At 34.6% G+C, this 18,939-nt stretch overlaps 1 protein-coding gene and 1 long non-coding RNA gene across 2 annotated transcripts in view; both read left to right on the plus strand.

The window, feature by feature from the left end:
• The window catches only part of LOC121890086, a 364,377-nt gene that overhangs the window by 77,485 nt on the left and 267,953 nt on the right, over positions 1-18,939 (plus strand). The gene's annotated exons all lie outside the window — the stretch shown is intronic.
• Positions 7,041-7,831, plus strand: LOC121890100. Its single transcript, XR_006093686.1, has 3 exons — positions 7,041-7,497; positions 7,619-7,681; positions 7,804-7,831. It is a non-coding gene; the product is annotated as an uncharacterized LOC121890100 (long non-coding RNA).

Consider the following 18,939-nt stretch of genomic DNA (forward strand, 5'->3'; position numbering starts at 1 on the left):
TGCACTGCAACTTCAGATTCACATGAAAATGTTGTAGAAAACACAAAAGCATGTGAGAAAACACATATGCAGCATTTAGAAAGACAAGTTGGAGTTTGATTATCAACATAAACATGTGAAAACAGAGTCTAAATTCATTTGAACATTGAATTATATTTGAGACAGATGTTTCCTTTGTGCTCTTTAAAAATATAAATACATTCTTGATGACATGTTCATTATAGTGATTCAAAAATCATTTAACACAATGTTTCAGTTGAAATGGTTTTAGCTTGTTTCAGTCTAGATTTTAAATTGGTGAGGTGGCTTTTAGATTATTTTATTGATTATATTTTAAAATGATCAGAGTCAGTGACGGCAGGTAAGATTCTTCACTCCAGTGGCTCCCCGAGTGGTGAGTCCTTTCTCAGCATGAGAACAGACACATCATTAAATTAGCTGACAGTACTGTGATCCTCAGTTTATTACTTGACCAACTTTTTCCCCCTGATACAAATCTTCTCTTCAGGTGAATGTTTATAAGAAATATGGCTGTCAACAAAAGATATTCACACCAAATCTCAACAACATCTGTTTTTATCATATAATCATCAGCTTAGTAACAAGTGGTTGCTTTTTAGTTTGGGAACAGAATTACTGAAACTGAGCCATCTCTGTGTGTGTGTGTGTGTGTGTGATTATACAATGTCCGTGTTGCTCTTTTATGAATCTTTCCATTTTGGCAAATCATCTGATCACAAAGGTTTTATGTCTCTTTAAACTGCTGTCACTAATGTTTACTTGTCACTTTTCTTCCTGATGATTTTATTGCTTTAAACATGTTGCTCGATATGTTTTCATACTTCTATTTTTTTCAACTGCTTTTGTTATTATGGCTGTTGAGTTGTGTTTGCATTGTTTGTTAAACTGTGCTACAACAATCAACTTGTTGTAAAATGTTTTCTATCGGTATACTAATTAGATATTTTTATGTGAACAGTTCCAAATAAGGCCACTGTGATCCTGCAACCCAAACTGATATTCAGGGGTGAGACATTCACTGTCAGATGTGAGATCCAGGGAGGTGGAGACACTAAGTGGACGTATGAATGGACACCAGACAACTTAAACACATCTCCAACACTCAGTGAACACAGGATCAACAGCAACAATTACTACAGTGGAGAATTCAAGTGTAGAGGAAGGAAGGACTCATATTCCTCGACAGAGTGGAGTGATGTCATCACATTGACAATATTATGTAAGTTGGACATCTTTCATCCATAATGAACATGTTATGTTTTATATTGTTTTCATCTGTTGTTTTGTTCATCAATGCCATCTCATATCACTAATGACTCAGTATATTTACTTAATTTAATTTATTTTTATTTCTGATTATTTATTTTATTTCTAAGATTGATCTGTTAGTTTAATAGTGTTACATGTTGGCCTAGAGGCAGCCATTCAGGCTTTTGAGCTATTTCAAGAATGATTTCACTCTAGTACTTGTACTCTTCTGTATTCTTAACAATATAATGAAGGAAAAACATTTTATATGGGCAAATCTCATTCCAACCATTTACTTGTTTTGTTTATTTGTTCTAATGTGAACAGCAAATAATCTCAAGGCCACAGTAACAGCAGAAAGGACAGTCATACCAGTATATATTTCTGTTTTTATCCAAACTGTGTATATTTGGTGGGTACAGTTTCTAACAAGACTGTTGTAACACAGCAAACCAACTGGCCTCAGATATTCAGTGGTGAGTCAATCACTCTAAGATGTGAGATCAAAGATAGTAGAGACACTGAGTGGGAGTATGAATGGAAACAACCAAAGAAAAACCTCTAAAACACTGAATACTGGAGTTTCAGTGCTACTTTTTAATAGTTTGGAAACTACAGGTGTAAGGATAAACAGAAAATAGATTTGTATTCAACAGAAAGAAGTGATCCCATCAGGTTGACAGTGTCATGTAAGTTGGACTGTGTTTCATCAATTGTGAGAATATCATGTTTTTGAGTTTCCACCTATCTGTGTCTGAATAATTCAATAGAAAACATTTCTTTCCTCAATAATTAGTCAACCTCTCAGGACTGATCAGTAAATAATTGTGTTTGTTTTTTGAAGAGAAGTCATCATTCAGTGTCCTGTAGCATTTGAAATATACTTAATTGATTAATTATAAACTGATTAAAGATCACAGTTATTAAATGAATATATTTGTATATATCCTAATTTAAACTAAATCACAAGGACATTAATTACCTTTTTAATGTCTTTGTTCTAAACTGAACAAATAGACCAAAGGCCAAATATTTTTCTAAAGACATATTCAATTTACACTGAAAATATTAACATTTTAATAAAATAAATGTTTGTTAGCATATTTTATTAACTGATTAAAGATCACAGTGATTAAATGAATATCTTTGTATATATCTTCCTTGAAAGTGGACTATAGAGGGACAATAATTACCTTTTAATGTCTTTGTTCTAAACTTAACAGCATATAAACCAAAGGCCAAACTGAGTGCTGACAACACAGACATTCCAGTAGGTGGCAGTGTGACCCTGACCTGCTCTGTGGACCCATCATCATCTGGTTGGAAATATTACTTGTACAAAATCTCTGAACCCCTGAACACACAAGATGCTGTTTTCCAATCAACTGGACAAATCAGTGTCTCACAGGGAGGACTCTACTGGTGCAGAGGAGGAAGAGGAAACCCAGTTTACGACACAGAGTACAGTGATTCAATCACTATCAACAAAATTGTTGAGTTTGACAATGAGATTTGTTATACACAGTTCAGAAAAATCTCCATTGTGTATTCATGATTATTGATTAAGATTTAGGCTAAAAAAACATTTGAATGTTATTGATTTTAACTTTTGTCATTCTTGTATCCTCATTGGTAATTCTTAACCATTACAGTCTCAAATAAGGCTGTTGTGACTCTGCAACCCAACTGGACTGAGATATACAGAGGAGAGGCGATGATGCTGAGATGTGAGATCCACGACGGAGACACAGAGTGGGAGTATGAATGGGAAACACCCCGTTACACATATCCAAATAAAAATGAATGCAAGATTAGCAAGGCTTACTCATACCACAGTGGAAACTACAGGTGTAAAGGCAAAATGAAAAATGCACAACATACTTCAACAGAGTGGAGTAATTACATCAAATTGACAGTATCTGACAGTAAGTCTGATCATATTTAATTTACAATGAAAATATTGAACATACAATAAAATACATTTTTGTTAACATATATTTAGATAGTTTATCATTAAGTCTATATTACATATTTAGATATAAAATATATTAAGATAAAATGTAATTCTATAATAGATAAAATGATAACTGTATTAGATAAGATTTATTTATATGTCTAGAGACTAAAGTCTACATCATAACATGTTTTCATTCTGAGAAAATCACTTTCCAACAGATGCACCAGAGTCTGTCCTCACTGTGTCTCCATCATGGCTGAGTCCTGGAGACTCAGTAACTCTGAGCTGTGAGGTTGAACATCCATCTGCAGGATTGAGGTTATACTGGTATAAGACTGTTCCCAAACTATCAGACAACTCCTACAGCTATGAGCTGCTACCTGGTAGCACCAATGGGACTGAACAGGATTCCTACATCATTCATGGGTCGACACACACAGCAAGATATATGTGTAGAGCTGGAAGAGGAGACCCAGTGTTTTACACTGATTACAGCAAACCTGAGTTTGTTTGGTCTGGTGGTGAGTTTGCTTGTTTGTTTTTATCTCCTTCTGTCAAGAAGCAGTTGTGATGTCATAATAATAATAATAATGACCTTTCTCCATCAAGTCAAGATTTCAGTTTTTCAACACACTCACCAAACACAATGTTGATATTGAATTATTCTACATACTGGACTGGGCTGGATTTCCTTCTTTACATCTTCAATTGATCTGAAAACATTACAGCATCAAAAAACTGAGATATTATGATTTTACTTGTCATTGAAATCAAACTCTTCTCCTCTTTGCAATGAATACTTTTACTTTGGATACCTGAGCTCATCTTACAGTGAATACTCAAAACTTTTACTGACACAGCAGGCTGGACAGGTGTGGTTAAATGAGACTTTATCTAGCGGTCAGGCAACATATAGACATACAAAACAGTCAAAATCTGGTAATGAAAAACCAGAAAAGTCAGCAGGCAACAAAGCAGGTAAATGGACAAAGTACAGAAACAGCTGGAAACCTGAGAAAACTCAGACAGATGAGAGAAAAACACTGACTATACAGTACCGGTCAAAAGTTTAGACACACTCTCTCATTCAAGGGAAGGTGTGTCCAAACTTTTGACTAGTACTTTATATAGAGACAATGAAACATCATTTAGTATGAAAAACACATCCTCTGTATGTTTGAAAGGTGGCAGGTAAACGTAGGTTGTTTACAGCTTCACAGTAAACAGTTGCTGTAGTTATCTTGGTAGCAAGTTTTCAAGATAGAAAAAATAATCAAAACATCCATAAAACAGCTCAAAACACTCTGCAGCACACTTCATGTCTCCACTGTCAGTCCATATGCTCTGTATGTTCTTAACACTCACAGTTTCACCAAAACACTGAACCTTTTGCACAGTTTATGTTATTCAGATGTTTTTACTCTCAACAACAAAATGTATTAAAAATACAAAAAAGAGGATTATTTGCATTGTGATCTTTTTAAATTTTAATATCTCTGTACTTGGTTTGCTCCTCATTACATGTTGTTTTTCAGATGTTCATTCAGCAGTGACTCTCAAAGTGAGTCCTGACAGAGTGCAGCACTTCATCTCTGACTCCGTCTCACTGAGCTGTGAAGGAAACTCTACTGAGTGGAGAGTAAGGAGGTTTTCTGAGGACCACTACTGGTCATACTGTTCTAACTGGAGGTCAATGACTGTATCCACATGCAACATCGACAGTTCACAGCAGAGTAATGCAGTGTACTGGTGTGAGTCTGGATCAGGAGAGTTCAGCAATGCAGTCAACATCACTATACAGAGTATGTTTACATTACATTTTATTTTATTTTCACCTTGTATTTAAATTATTTTCAACATGGTGTCACTAACTACACTTCCTGTGTAGACAATCAAGTTATATGACTAAACTTTTGATAGAAACATTATGTTATATTATTGTTTCTTTAAAAAAATTAAAATCTCATTAAACTATATTTCCTTAAGATTATAATCAAGAAATATCATCCAATCAATTAGAAAATCAGACGTCCTCTGCACAACATTATAATTTAGTCGTGTTCTTGTCAAACACAGGTAATGCAAAAGAATAAATAAATTATGAAAGGGCTTCCTTCAAACCAAAACTCATCTGTGGACAAAATTAAAGCTTCTTCGTATTTATTTAAATAACTGGAAATTAATATTTTACAGATCCAAGATGTTTGGTCCACAGTTTTTTTGGTGTGCAGCAAGACCTTTCTTTATACTTGATCATAAAATTAACTTGCTGATTCAGTCAGAGGTGATTTTGTGTCAATAGCCATCCATCGTTTCTTTCATATGTACCTGTTAGCTCTAGAGCTAACTAGCCATAGCTAGTATATTTACAGTTACAAGACATGTATGTAATAAAGCTGAAATGTTGGATCTTTGCTCAGCTACACTGATTCTGTGAGATAAATTAGTTGGAGAAAAATAAAGGCATATGTGTGATCTGTTCTCATGGTTTTATGTCACCTTGTTCTAAAGGTCAGCAGCTGGTCTCTGACTGAAACTTCATATTCTTTGACTGTTTTACAGATGCAGATATTATCCTGGTGAGCCCTGTGCATCCTGTGACTGAGGGAGATTCTGTTACTCTTGGCTGCAAACTGAAGACAGGAGAATTACTTTCCAACGTGTTTTTCTATCAAAATGAGAAACTTATCCAAAATGATATCAGAGGGGAGCTGAATATCTCTGCAGTGTCAAAGTCAGACGAAGGCTTCTACAAGTGTAAATACTCAGGAAAAGAATCAGTACAGAGTTGGATGTCAGTTAAGGGTGAGTAGGATTAAAACAATTCATGTATTTTCTTTCTTCTAAACTGTGTTGCTGTCTTAGAAAGAAATGTGATCAAATACTTTACAGAATTAGAAGTTTACAGGTTTAGTTTCAGCTGATTTCACATATTGGATTGTGTAAGAGAACTTGTTTTATACTGTAGATAAGGGCATAAAATTACAAAAATTATTGATTATAAAAGTACAAATGTAAATGAGTGATAAGACAAAGATTGTTTTCTTTTGAGCTGAATAAAGTTACATCAGTGGTCATGACTCATATCACACTGTATAGCAACACATACATGTTTATACATACTGTTTATTGTGTGTTTAGTGTATGTATATGTATTTGTGTTTTCATACCTGTAGATTTGTATATTAATGTGTTTGTATTTATGTGTTTGTGCTGCAGAAGTCGACTTTTTTTGTATCCTAGATTTTTTGTCTTTACTAAGACATGATGTGACTTCACTTATTTTTATTCAAGCACTTCATTTTAAGAATCGTACTATAGAACTTATTTAATTATATTAATAGTTATTATTTCTTATCTATTACAGCAGTGTCCAGGCCTGACAGCTCTTCATCTCTTATACCATTAATTGTTGGGCTGGTTTGTGGAATTATACTTATTATTCTCCTGCTCCTGTTGTATTGCTACAGACGATTCAAAGGTGAGACTTTTTCCTTCTGATGTTAAGAGTTTTATGTATTTTAATTATTCAAATACTTAGACATATGCTGATGTCATAACGTGAAATGTCAGAACAATTTACAGAACAACTGTATGTATCTTAACAACACATGTATCTTTTTCACAGATTCACACTTTATCAGGTTGGTACAAAACCATCTTCTCTCATTTTGAACATAACAGCAGTACCTTCCATGTTTCTTATTAAATTTAATGTATTTGCTAAACGTTTTAGGCCGATCCAGTCTGAGAGCACCAATCAGAATGAAAACTCCTCTTCTCTCTATGGTCAGTCTTCAAACTAATCCTGATTAATTTGTTGGACTTACCATTAACTCTAACCTGAACATTTTTACACTCAGTTTCTGATCAGCTGATTTTCAAAGAACATTAATCAAAAGTCTCAAAGACGTGTCAGCTGTTTAACCACATGAACAAAAGATCAGAGTATAACATGGTTTCACATTGTTTGCACTTGAACTGAACCTAAACTACTAGACAGAGTCCTGAAATATTATTGTTCTACTGTCCTATCATAACAATACATACTATAATAACACTATGGTATGAAAATATCTTTCAGTCCTGGTTGTGACTTTTTAAATATTACAGTTTCAAAGACTAAAATATTTAAAATTCCTTGTTTTGTACACTTATCTACACCACAAATAAAAAATAAAGATGAATTTGACCTTGGCTTGATATTAACTGCTCTGTAGTCGATGCCTGTCTCTATGAATCAGTCAGAGGCTCTTAGGACACTGATAATGGTACAGTATATACCTTTTGATTTACACAGAGCAGTCAGAAATACACAATTACGTTATTTAAGGGGACTGATTACAATTAATTGATATAAAATCCTGTAACTAAAAAATAAGTATATTTCAGATGCAGGAGAATCCCAGGATATTACATATTCTTCGATCGAGCTTAAAAACATTGCTAAGACGGGTGAGTACTCAAATGACTGAAATGCAATAAATAGTTCAGAGTTGTTTTTGTCTGCCAGCAGACTAAACAAAAAGAAAAGATACATTTATTATTTTCATGCATTTCTTTGATCATCTTAACAGGGAAGCGTCATAAAACAGTGGACAGCTCTGTTTACGCTGATGTGAAGATAGGATCTGCTGCAGGTACAGTCCCGCATATATGTTTTTATTGAAAATGTGTCATATATAATTATTTGTTAATTACACTGCATGTAATTATGGGTCAGCATACAGTTCAAATAATCTAAGTCACCTCTGGTACTACTGCCACTGGGAGCTGCTTGAGGCAGATATTGTCAAATCCTGCTCACATAAAGGAGCCTTTAGACTTTAAAATGATGAGACATTTCTCCAAAAACAAACAAAATACATAAACTGAAGTTTCAGTTACAACAACTGATTTGTGTGGATTTTGATTTCCTTTTTATATTTTTTAAATTCTGCTACTAAAAAAGAAGACAAAGATCCCAAATTTCTTTTATTTTCATTCTACCTGTCAATCCATCCATTCATCCATCCAGCTGTATATGTCTGCTGAACAAACAAATCCTGACATCTGGTTTCTGTTTTAGATGATAATCTAATGTATGCCCAGGTTAACTATCACAATAAAGGCAAAGCCAAGAAACACAAAGGTAAGTAAAGTCTACACCAACCATCATGTTTGTCTTGGACACAGTGTAATGTATGTAATGTGCTCAGTGTTTGCAAAATTGTAGGTGTTTGTAATTATTATTTTTTCATTGAATATCTTGTGTTGGAATGTATGTTTATTTTACATTATGTGTGTTTGCAGTGCTGAAGAACAGTATTTATATATCAGTATGTATATTCAGTATCAGTATGTTTACTAAATCCTGTTAAAGCCATAATACTCTGCTGTTTAACTGCTTTGAGCACTGTGAGCATTACAATACTATTATTCTTTTATTATCAGTGGAGACATTAACCCTGACAACCCTTCAGTACATTATTATTGTAAATTATGACATTACTGGCAAATATTTTTAACTAATCCTCTCTCCATTTATAGGAAAATCAACTCCTGCAGCAACTGATGAAGCTGTTTATTCTGAAGTTAAACCAGGAACAGCTCTTGGTAATAATTCTGCCATGTTATGTACAAACTGTAATGATTAATGCTACTGATCATTAAATGGATTATATGTCATAATAGCATGTCGAAAGCATATTTTACATCATGAATAACCCTATATGTTTGTTTTTTGTGGTTGTTTTTCAGGTCAGTGAAGACAGCTGTATGGACAAGGCCAAATAAATATGGTTAACAGCATTTTATATAATCATTGTGTGCAACTCTGCTATCCAAATATCAGCCATGATCAATGTTTTGTGCAATTAATTTAATAGCAGATGATATAAAATACTTACATCACGTGGATTTAATACTCTCTTTTTTAGCAGAAAGTACAAGACTACTGAGGTTTATTCCCATTTAGTATTTATGCACTGTAGTATTATTATTTTTATTTTTACAGTTATTTTGTCACTTAATTTTAAAAACTTTGATTGCAGGCTGTTTTAAAAAGCAGCAGGAGATATCAGTTTGAAATGTTTAAACGACATTACCCAGGTGGTACTGCAGCTTTAAAGTCAGCATATTTTTCAGTGTTAGATGAAAAAGCTCCAGGATGGACATCAACAATTACTTTTGTATATGTAATGAACTGCTATCAACTATTACATGTAACTTTTGCTGTTATTATACTGGAAAGTTTTCCTGTCTATTTACAAATGAATTTACCAGTGCTTTATGTACTTTATTTTTGTTAGGCATCAATAAACTTTTTTTCTGCAGTAAACAGTCAGTGGTGTTTCTAAATGCTTTTTATATTTACATAATATATAATTTATATATTTATATAATTGAGTGAACTAGTGTTGTCATCTAATTGCACACTACCAAAGGTGTGAGTCCACATGTCTTTCCTAATATGAGCTGATCAGAGGGCAGACGCCAGAGAGAGTTGAGGAAGTAGAGAGGAGAGTGGTGCACTACTGATCCATATCTAATAATGAAAAGCTAAACATCAAATAACAAATGCACATTGCAATTAATGTCGACTGTTATGAATAGAAAGGTCAAACAATGAACAGTAAACCATCAAATAATTGGTACAGAGGTGGAATGGTCAATATTTTTATCTCTTTATTTGAAGGTCTATGTGTAGCTTTCACCACTAAATGTTACTATTTCATTATTTGATGTGGGCCTTCATTATTTATTGCTGCCACATTCATTGTTCAATGTGATGATTTGTTATTTGATGTGTGCTGTGTGCCCGGCCTGTCAGTCAAACCTGCCATCAAAGGCTCCACTCAATGCCTACAGAGCAGGAGTCCTGCAGGGGAGACTCTCAACCGACTGATGAAAATGAGGAAATAAAGTCTTTAGTTAAAGCCAAATGTATGCTGTCAGTCAGATGACATGTTTCACACCTGGTTGACAGCAGATAGCAGACTGAGGTGATAGGGAGAGTTCAAGATGCAAAACACAGTGAGAACTTTAATGTCAGATTTTCACAAGCTCACCCCTCTGACTTTCTGTTGTATGATGTTTCAGATTGAGAAATAAATATTGACTGTCCACTTTCTCATGTCACCACCAGTCATAGTTGTATTCAAAGACACTCAGTTAAAAAAAACATTCTGTAATTACTGTATTATATTCATATGCATTGCACTTGACTCAATTTCTACTACCTCCCAAAAATTTGTACTTCATTTAGTTTCTACCACTTAAAAAAAACAAAACATTTGTGAACTCACATCCTGCACAGCATGAGACATCTCTTCTGCAACACATATTTCTGTGTAAAGAGGAACTGGTAAGTTGGTTTGTATTTGTCATGCTGATAAGCAGAGGCTTGTCTTGTTTCTACTCAGACTGTAGTTGATAAGTAAATTGTATAATACAATGGTGCAAAATGTGCACCAATTTCCAAAAAGTCTAAAGTTCTAAAATCCAGTAAATGAAAAATGAGAACAGGTAAATGACAGTAAACAGAAGCAGCCTTTATAACCTAATACCAGAGGTTTGTAACATGGCTGTTTTTAGAAATGAGTCCTGACATTTGGCTTCTGTTTGAATATGTGATGTAGACTCAGATTAACCACCATAATAACGATCAAGCCAACCATGACAAAGGTCAGTAGGTAGACAGCAACAGTCTGCTGTCGGAGGTTTATTTCAACAACTCAAGATTTCTGGGGGAGAAGCAGAAATTCAGACCATAGATGGATGTGTTGAGTTCAAATGTTGATTGACTTTGAACTCAGTTGGTTTATTCATACTGTAAATGTCAAATAATATAAATGATTTAATTATACTGTTTCTGAATAATGAGGCTGATAGAATACAGAATTTGTTTGCTGTAATTGAAAAATGGATGTTTAACATTTTACTCATTGATGGGTTAAGATGAGTTTTTTCATCTGCTTTCTTGTTTTCTAAGCTATCATATCATCACAACTGCTGTTGCTCTTTGGAGTGATAAGAAGACAACACATTTGTAATTCAGGACTTCCTCATAAAACGACCAGATAGACACAAATCTACCATCAAATAAAAAGAGTAAATTAGAGTAAATAAAAAGTTTTGACCACAGTTTATATCAAATTCACTATGGAGACTATTAAACACACACACATACACATATACAGGATGTAGTGTCCAAGAATACACAGTAGAATTATACGTGTTTATTTATATACACACGCAACACCTACCTCATCACAATGCAGACACTGTTGATGCAAGAGCAGTGAGCATATACTGCATAACATACACAAATAAACACAATAAAATGTTAAGCATGTTCATGACGTGATATGACTAAAGTCAATGATTTTATGGTTTATGGATGTGCGGTAAATACTTATTGTTTATGCATTTTTTTATTCATAACATTTTCCAGGCACAAACCTTTGCACAAGACACAAGCTGATGTATTTCTGCAGTGACCAGGAAGTGTAAATGTGTCAAAGTTTATTATACCAATTGAAGTTGTCTGTGGTTTGCATACAAGGGAAGGAAACACAGGCAGGCTAAATTCTAAAGAAGTTGGAGAAAGTCTGATCTCATCTTTCATTTACCTGAAATGTAACTTTTCTCTTTGTCTTTCTGCTGCATTATTATTAAAGCAAAGTAGAAACATTTGTCAGACTCAGAGCAGCTGAGTGACAGAGTGTCAGTGCTGGATGTGAGGATGAGGTACACTTTGATCTGTGTGCTGGGATTATTCTGTAAGTACATTACTGACTTTCTCTGTTTGCATGTCACAGATTAAAGAACATGTTCCTGAATAATCAGAATTACAGAGTATCACTGGTTGAACCAGTTTCTCTGAGAGCTTGAACAGAGCACGCTTATGGTTTTAACTACAGGGTTGTTTTATAGGCCAGATGTTGGTTGGTGACTTGGCTCAGTTTAGATTGAAGGACTGTGTTAAATTTACTGCCGGATGATTGTTTTTGCACAATGTAAATGTGAATTGTTTAAGGTATTGTTATGTATGTGGGTTTTGAATTTCATTTCATTTTAAAGAGTTTTTCTCCGTTTATCTGTTTCCTTCCTGCTTACTAACTTACTGTATATAGACTATATATAGTTTTAAATGCCTTTATTATGCTTTGACCTTTTTTCAGTTTGATTATGTCTAATGAGGTTTCAATCTTTATTTTAGTGATGAATACACTCTTCTACGGACACTCTGAAGGTGACCAATTATTTTTTATTTATATATTTTATATAAATATTTATCTCTTATTTATCACCTTCTGTATTAATCTTAATCATCCTTTTTGTGTTTATATTTTATCATGTATGTATCATTTTACTCCATATATAAATACAAATTCTGAAATGACTTGATTAGTGCAGAATTGCTTATTCCTCAAAACTATATATATTTTGGTCTTTATCATTTCTGGGCAGATTTGTATGTTTATATTGTGAGACCAGATGTTGTTCTGACCCTTGAGACAAATCCTATATTTACTAAAGAGTTTGTTAACTTCATACAGATGAGTTTTCTCTTCATGCATTCATCTGATAATCTTAACGTTCATCATTAACAGGGCAGGCTGATGACCCACCAGAGGACACTGGTGAGTCTGATGAGGAGAAAGGATCATCTGCAGGTGCAGTCAATTACAACAGTCATTACAACTTCATTCATTATTACACTGGAGGTGATTACGGGTCGACATGCAGTTCAAATGATCTCACTTACTTTGGGTAGTGACATGTGTGCTGGCTGCCACAGTGTCTTTTTACATCATCTTATAATTGTGATCATTGATTGTGAAAACCAAGTGCAGGACCAGCCTGTATGAGCAATATTCCTCTTATAATTATAATATCTTATAATTGTGAAACTAATGTAGCAAACAGGTGAGTGTGGAGCTGCTTTTAAGAATTTGGGACATAAAATCATTTAGTGGGCATATCATTAATTATTACAGTAAGTGTGAGTACAACTTCCTCTTAATCCAATTTAATGCTGAATTCTCACAACACACTTTAAAACCATTATATTTAATAGTGATATCATATTGCTACTAAATCACTTATAATGTCATCGCTTTGTTTATATGAAATATATAATAATTTACAGTAACTGAAATGATTAATGAAACAAGACTACACCTCTGTTGCACAGATGATGATGTGATCCTGGAAAGTCCTGAATTCACATTGTTTGAGGGAGACTCAGTGACTCTGCACTGTAGACATCGCAATCCTGGATATGAGAAGAAAGCCACCTTCTACAGAAATGGATCATCTCTTGAAACCTACACAGACCATCAACCACATAGAATATCACACGCCGCTGTAAAAATGACCATTTATTCAGTATCAGTGTCAGACAGCGGTTTTTATAAGTGTAAGTTTGATGAGGGGACAGAATCCAAAGAGAAAGAACTACAAGTTAAAGGTAAGTAGCTTTCATACTGTGATGAAAAAAATGTTCACAAAATAATCTTATCTCAGAAGGTCCACTTAGCTTTTCTCAGCTCTTAACTGCATTTCATCTTATTCATTCAGCAACGATTTTTTTTTTTGTCTTATATGTTTTCATACTTCTTCTTCTGGAGTGCTGAACAACAAGTGAATCTTTTTTCTGCCTTCACCTAACCAGTCACTAAACAAAAGAGAGAAACTGACGTCATATTGTTTGACTTCTGTGAACTAAAGTCTTCAATTTCATGCAGATTTTGTCACAAGGGTACGGGAGGCTGAGAGAGCTTAATGTACTGCAACTTAAGATTCACATGTAAATGTAGCAGAAAACACACAAGCATGTGAAGAAAACACATATGCAGCATTTAGAAAGACAAGTTGGAGTTTGATTATGAACATAAACATTTTCAAATAGAGAGTCTAAATTCATTTGAACATTGAGTTATACATAATTTGAGACAGATGTTTCCTTTGTGTTCTGTAAAAATGTAAATACATTCTTGATGAAATGTTCATTACAGTAATTTCTTTGTTTTATTGTTTTTCTAAACTTAACAGCACGTAGACGCAACATTACACTGAGAGCAGACAGGAACATCATACCAGTACAGGGAAGTGTAACTCTGACCTGCAATGTGGAGGACTCTACTGGCTGGAAATATGACTGGTACAGACGTACCTCAGCAGATTCTGAAAAAACTCCTCCTCAGACAGCAGAAGCTGATGAATCAGACAGTATCAGTATCTCACAGGGAGGCATTTACACCTGCAGAGGACGGAGAACAGAACCAGATGTCTCCACACCTGGAAGTGATGAAGTCACCATTGAGGAAACAGGTGAGTTAAGTCATTTGTTCTGAAATAAAACAACTTATATTCTTTAAATTAAATTTCTAAACAGTGTCTGAAGTGTGGAAGAGAAGCATATGTGGTAACAAGAACCATAATGAATGGATGATTTAGTCCAGTACCTCTTAGCTCTCTGAAGGAAGTTTGAAAATGTCTGAAATCCTTTATCATGGTAATAATACAACATTTGTTTGACACTTCAGTTTATTTACAGACACAATAAAGGAGTTGAGGGTTCTTCACTAATGCTGCTCAGTATTACTTATAAATGTTTTGAAAACACATGACTGCTTAATGCAGTATTATTTATGGACTTTTCCTTGACAATCATTTAACTCAATGTTTCAGCTGAAATGGTTTTAACTTGTTTCAATCTAGATTTTAAATTGGTGAGGTGGCTTTTAGATTATTTTATTGAGTATATTTTAAAATGATCAGAGTCAGCGATGGCAGGTAAGATTCTTTACTCCAGTGGCTCCCCCGAGTGGTGAGTCCTTTCTCAGCATGAGAACAGACACATCATTAAATTAGCTGACAGTACTGTGATCCTCAGTTTATTACTTGACCAACTTTTTCCCCCTGGTACAAATCTTTTCTTCAGGTGAATGTTTATAAGAAATATGGCTGTGAACAAAAGATATTCACACCAAAACTCAACAACATTTATTTTTCTTGTATAAACTTGAATTCTTAATGCTGAATAAAAGGTTCTCATTATTGTTCATAGAAAATTGAATTTAATATATGTTTTTTAAAAATGTCCAGTAATCTGCCTGCTTGGTAACCTAGACAGCAAAGATGCAACTACATGGGATTATTAAACTGTTCCCCAAAATGACTGATGTTGAACAGTCAAGTCTCTCTGCACTGTGAGATAAATGCATCCTGTAAAAGTTTAGGTTCAGGTGTTCTGGAGGACTGTTGTCCTCAGTAAGACCTGTTTATCTGACAAACATGTGATTGCAAAGCTCTTTTCACACTATTTGATTTAAATGTTTTTTATGCTTTTGATGTTACCTTGTATTTTATATTTCTCTCTTAATTTTATATTTCTAGTTGTGTCTAACTGTGTATTTTTGGTTTGAACAGTTTCCAACAAGGCTGTTGTGACTCTGCAACCCAACTGGCCTCTGATATACAGTGGTGAGACAATCACTGTCAGATGTGAGATCCAGGAAGGTGCAGACACTCGATGGGAATATGAATGGAGAATAAACAACATGGACACATCTCTGAAAGATAACGAATACAAGATTAGCAGTGCTTCTGTTTCCCACAGTGGAGCCTACAGTTGTAAGGGTAGAAAGAACTTGTATTCATCAACAGAGTGGAGTGATGCCATCACATTGACAGTATCATGTAAGTCAAACCATCTGTCATTCATATCCAAAATGGCTTGTTTTTCATTTCAGTCTATCTAAGTAAGATAACAGAAATATTTTCTTCCTCCAACAATGATGCAGCCTCCTATGAGCAGCTCAGTAACAAGTGGTTGCTTTTAAGTTTGGGGACAGAATTACTGAAACTGAGCCACCTGCTTTTGAAATGTAATTATTCACAGGGAAATGTGCAGAGAAGACCAGATAACTATGCAGTTGTCTTCCTATAAGTGAACAATAAATCACAGTGAACCTTCTTAGTTATGTGGTAACGCCTGTGTTTCCCAAAGCAGTTGTCACATGCTCTGTTCTTAACTTCCATATGATGGTAGTTGTCTGTGACTTAATGTTCAAATAGTGATTAAGTGTCTTTCTTTTTAAATTTTTTTTTTTTATAACAATATTAGAAGACTGTTACGTTCAAATGTATCAAGTCTGCTGTGTAACAATATAATGGAGTAAAACATGTTTTCTAGGGCAAATCTCATTCCAATTGTTATAGTTGTTTTTTGTTTGTTTGTTTGTTTGTTTTTGGTCACAGCAAATAAACCCAAGCCCACACTGACAGCAGACAAAACCATCATACCAGTAGGGGGCAGAGTGACATTGACCTGCTCTGTGGACCCATCATCATCTGGTTGGAAATACTACTCTGAACCCCTGAACACACAAGATGTTCTTTTCCAGTCAACTGGACAAATGACTGTCTCACAGAGAGGACTCTACAGGTGCAGAGGAGGGAGAGGAAACCCAGTTTACTACACAGAGTACAGTGATTCAATCATGATCAACCAAATTGGTGAGTTTGACAATGAGATGAAATCCTTTATCATGGTAATAATACAACATTTGTTTGACACTACAGTTTGTTTACAGACACAATAAAGGAGTTGAGGGTTCTTCACTAATGCTGCTCAGTTTTACTTATAAATGTTTGGAAAACACATGACTGCTTAATGCAATATTATTTATGGACTTTTCCTTGACATTGAATATCATTTAACTCAATGTTTCAGCTGAAATGGTTTTAGCTTGTTTCAGTCTAAATGTGAAATTGGTGAGGTGGATTTTAGATTATTTTATTGAGTATATTTTAAAATGATCAGAGTCAGTGATGGCAGGTAAGATTCTTTACTCCAGTGGCTCCCCCGAGTGGTGAGTCCTTTCTCAGCATGAGAACAGACACATCATTAAATTAGCTGACAGTACTGTGATCCTCAGTTTATTACTTGACCAACTTTTTCCCCCTGGTACAAATCTTTTCTTCAGGTGAATGTTTATAAGAAATATGGCTGTGAACAAAAGATATTCACACCAAAACTCAACAACATTTATTTTTCTTGTATAAACTTGAATTCTTAATGCTGAATAAAAGGTTCTCATTATTGTTCATAGAAAATTGAATTTAATATATGTTTTTTAAAAATGTCCAGTAATCTGCCTGCTTGGTAACCTAGACAGCAAAGATGCAACTACATGGGATTATTAAACTGTTCCCCAAAATGACTGATGTTGAACAGTCAAGTCTCTCTGCACTGTGAGATAAATGCATCCTGTAAAAGTTTAGGTTCAGGTGTTCTGGAGGACTGTTGTCCTCAGTAAGACCTGTTTATCTGACAAACATGTGATTGCAAAGCTCTTTTCACACTATTTGATTTAAATGTTTTTTATGCTTTTGATGTTACCTTGTATTTTATATTTCTCTCTTAATTTTATATTTCTAGTTGTGTCTAACTGTGTATTTTTGGTTTGAACAGTTTCCAACAAGGCTGTTGTGACTCTGCAACCCAACTGGCCTCTGATATACAGTGGTGAGACAATCACTGTCAGATGTGAGATCCAGGAAGGTGCAGACACTCGATGGGAATATGAATGGAGAATAAACAACATGGACACATCTCTGAAAGATAACGAATACAAGATTAGCAGTGCTTCTGTTTCCCACAGTGGAGCCTACAGTTGTAAGGGTAGAAAGAACTTGTATTCATCAACAGAGTGGAGTGATGCCATCACATTGACAGTATCATGTAAGTCAAACCATCTGTCATTCATATCCAAAATGGCTTGTTTTTCATTTCAGTCTATCTAAGTAAGATAACAGAAATATTTTCTTCCTCCAACAATGATGCAGCCTCCTATGAGCAGCTCAGTAACAAGTGGTTGCTTTTAAGTTTGGGGACAGAATTACTGAAACTGAGCCACCTGCTTTTGAAATGTAATTATTCACAGGGAAATGTGCAGAGAAGACCAGATAACTATGCAGTTGTCTTCCTATAAGTGAACAATAAATCACAGTGAACCTTCTTAGTTATGTGGTAACGCCTGTGTTTCCCAAAGCAGTTGTCACATGCTCTGTTCTTAACTTCCATATGATGGTAGTTGTCTGTGACTTAATGTTCAAATAGTGATTAAGTGTCTTTCTTTTTAAATTTTTTTTTTATAACAATATTAGAAGACTGTTACGTTCAAATGTATCAAGTCTGCTGTGTAACAATATAATGGAGTAAAACATGTTTTCTAGGGCAAATCTCATTCCAATTGTTATAGTTGTTTTTTGTTTGTTTGTTTGTTTGTTTTTGGTCACAGCAAATAAACCCAAGCCCACACTGACAGCAGACAAAACCATCATACCAGTAGGGGGCAGAGTGACATTGACCTGCTCTGTGGACCCATCATCATCTGGTTGGAAATACTACTCTGAACCCCTGAACACACAAGATGTTCTTTTCCAGTCAACTGGACAAATGACTGTCTCACAGAGAGGACTCTACAGGTGCAGAGGAGGGAGAGGAAACCCAGTTTACTACACAGAGTACAGTGATTCAATCATGATCAACCAAATTGGTGAGTTTGACAATGAGATGAAATCCTTTATCATGGTAATAATACAACATTTGTTTGACACTACAGTTTGTTTACAGACACAATAAAGGAGTTGAGGGTTCTTCACTAATGCTGCTCAGTTTTACTTATAAATGTTTGGAAAACACATGACTGCTTAAT

The sequence above is a fragment of the Thunnus maccoyii genome, chromosome 22, assembly GCF_910596095.1.
Source record: "Thunnus maccoyii chromosome 22, fThuMac1.1, whole genome shotgun sequence".
Taxonomy (NCBI): domain Eukaryota; kingdom Metazoa; phylum Chordata; class Actinopteri; order Scombriformes; family Scombridae; genus Thunnus; species Thunnus maccoyii.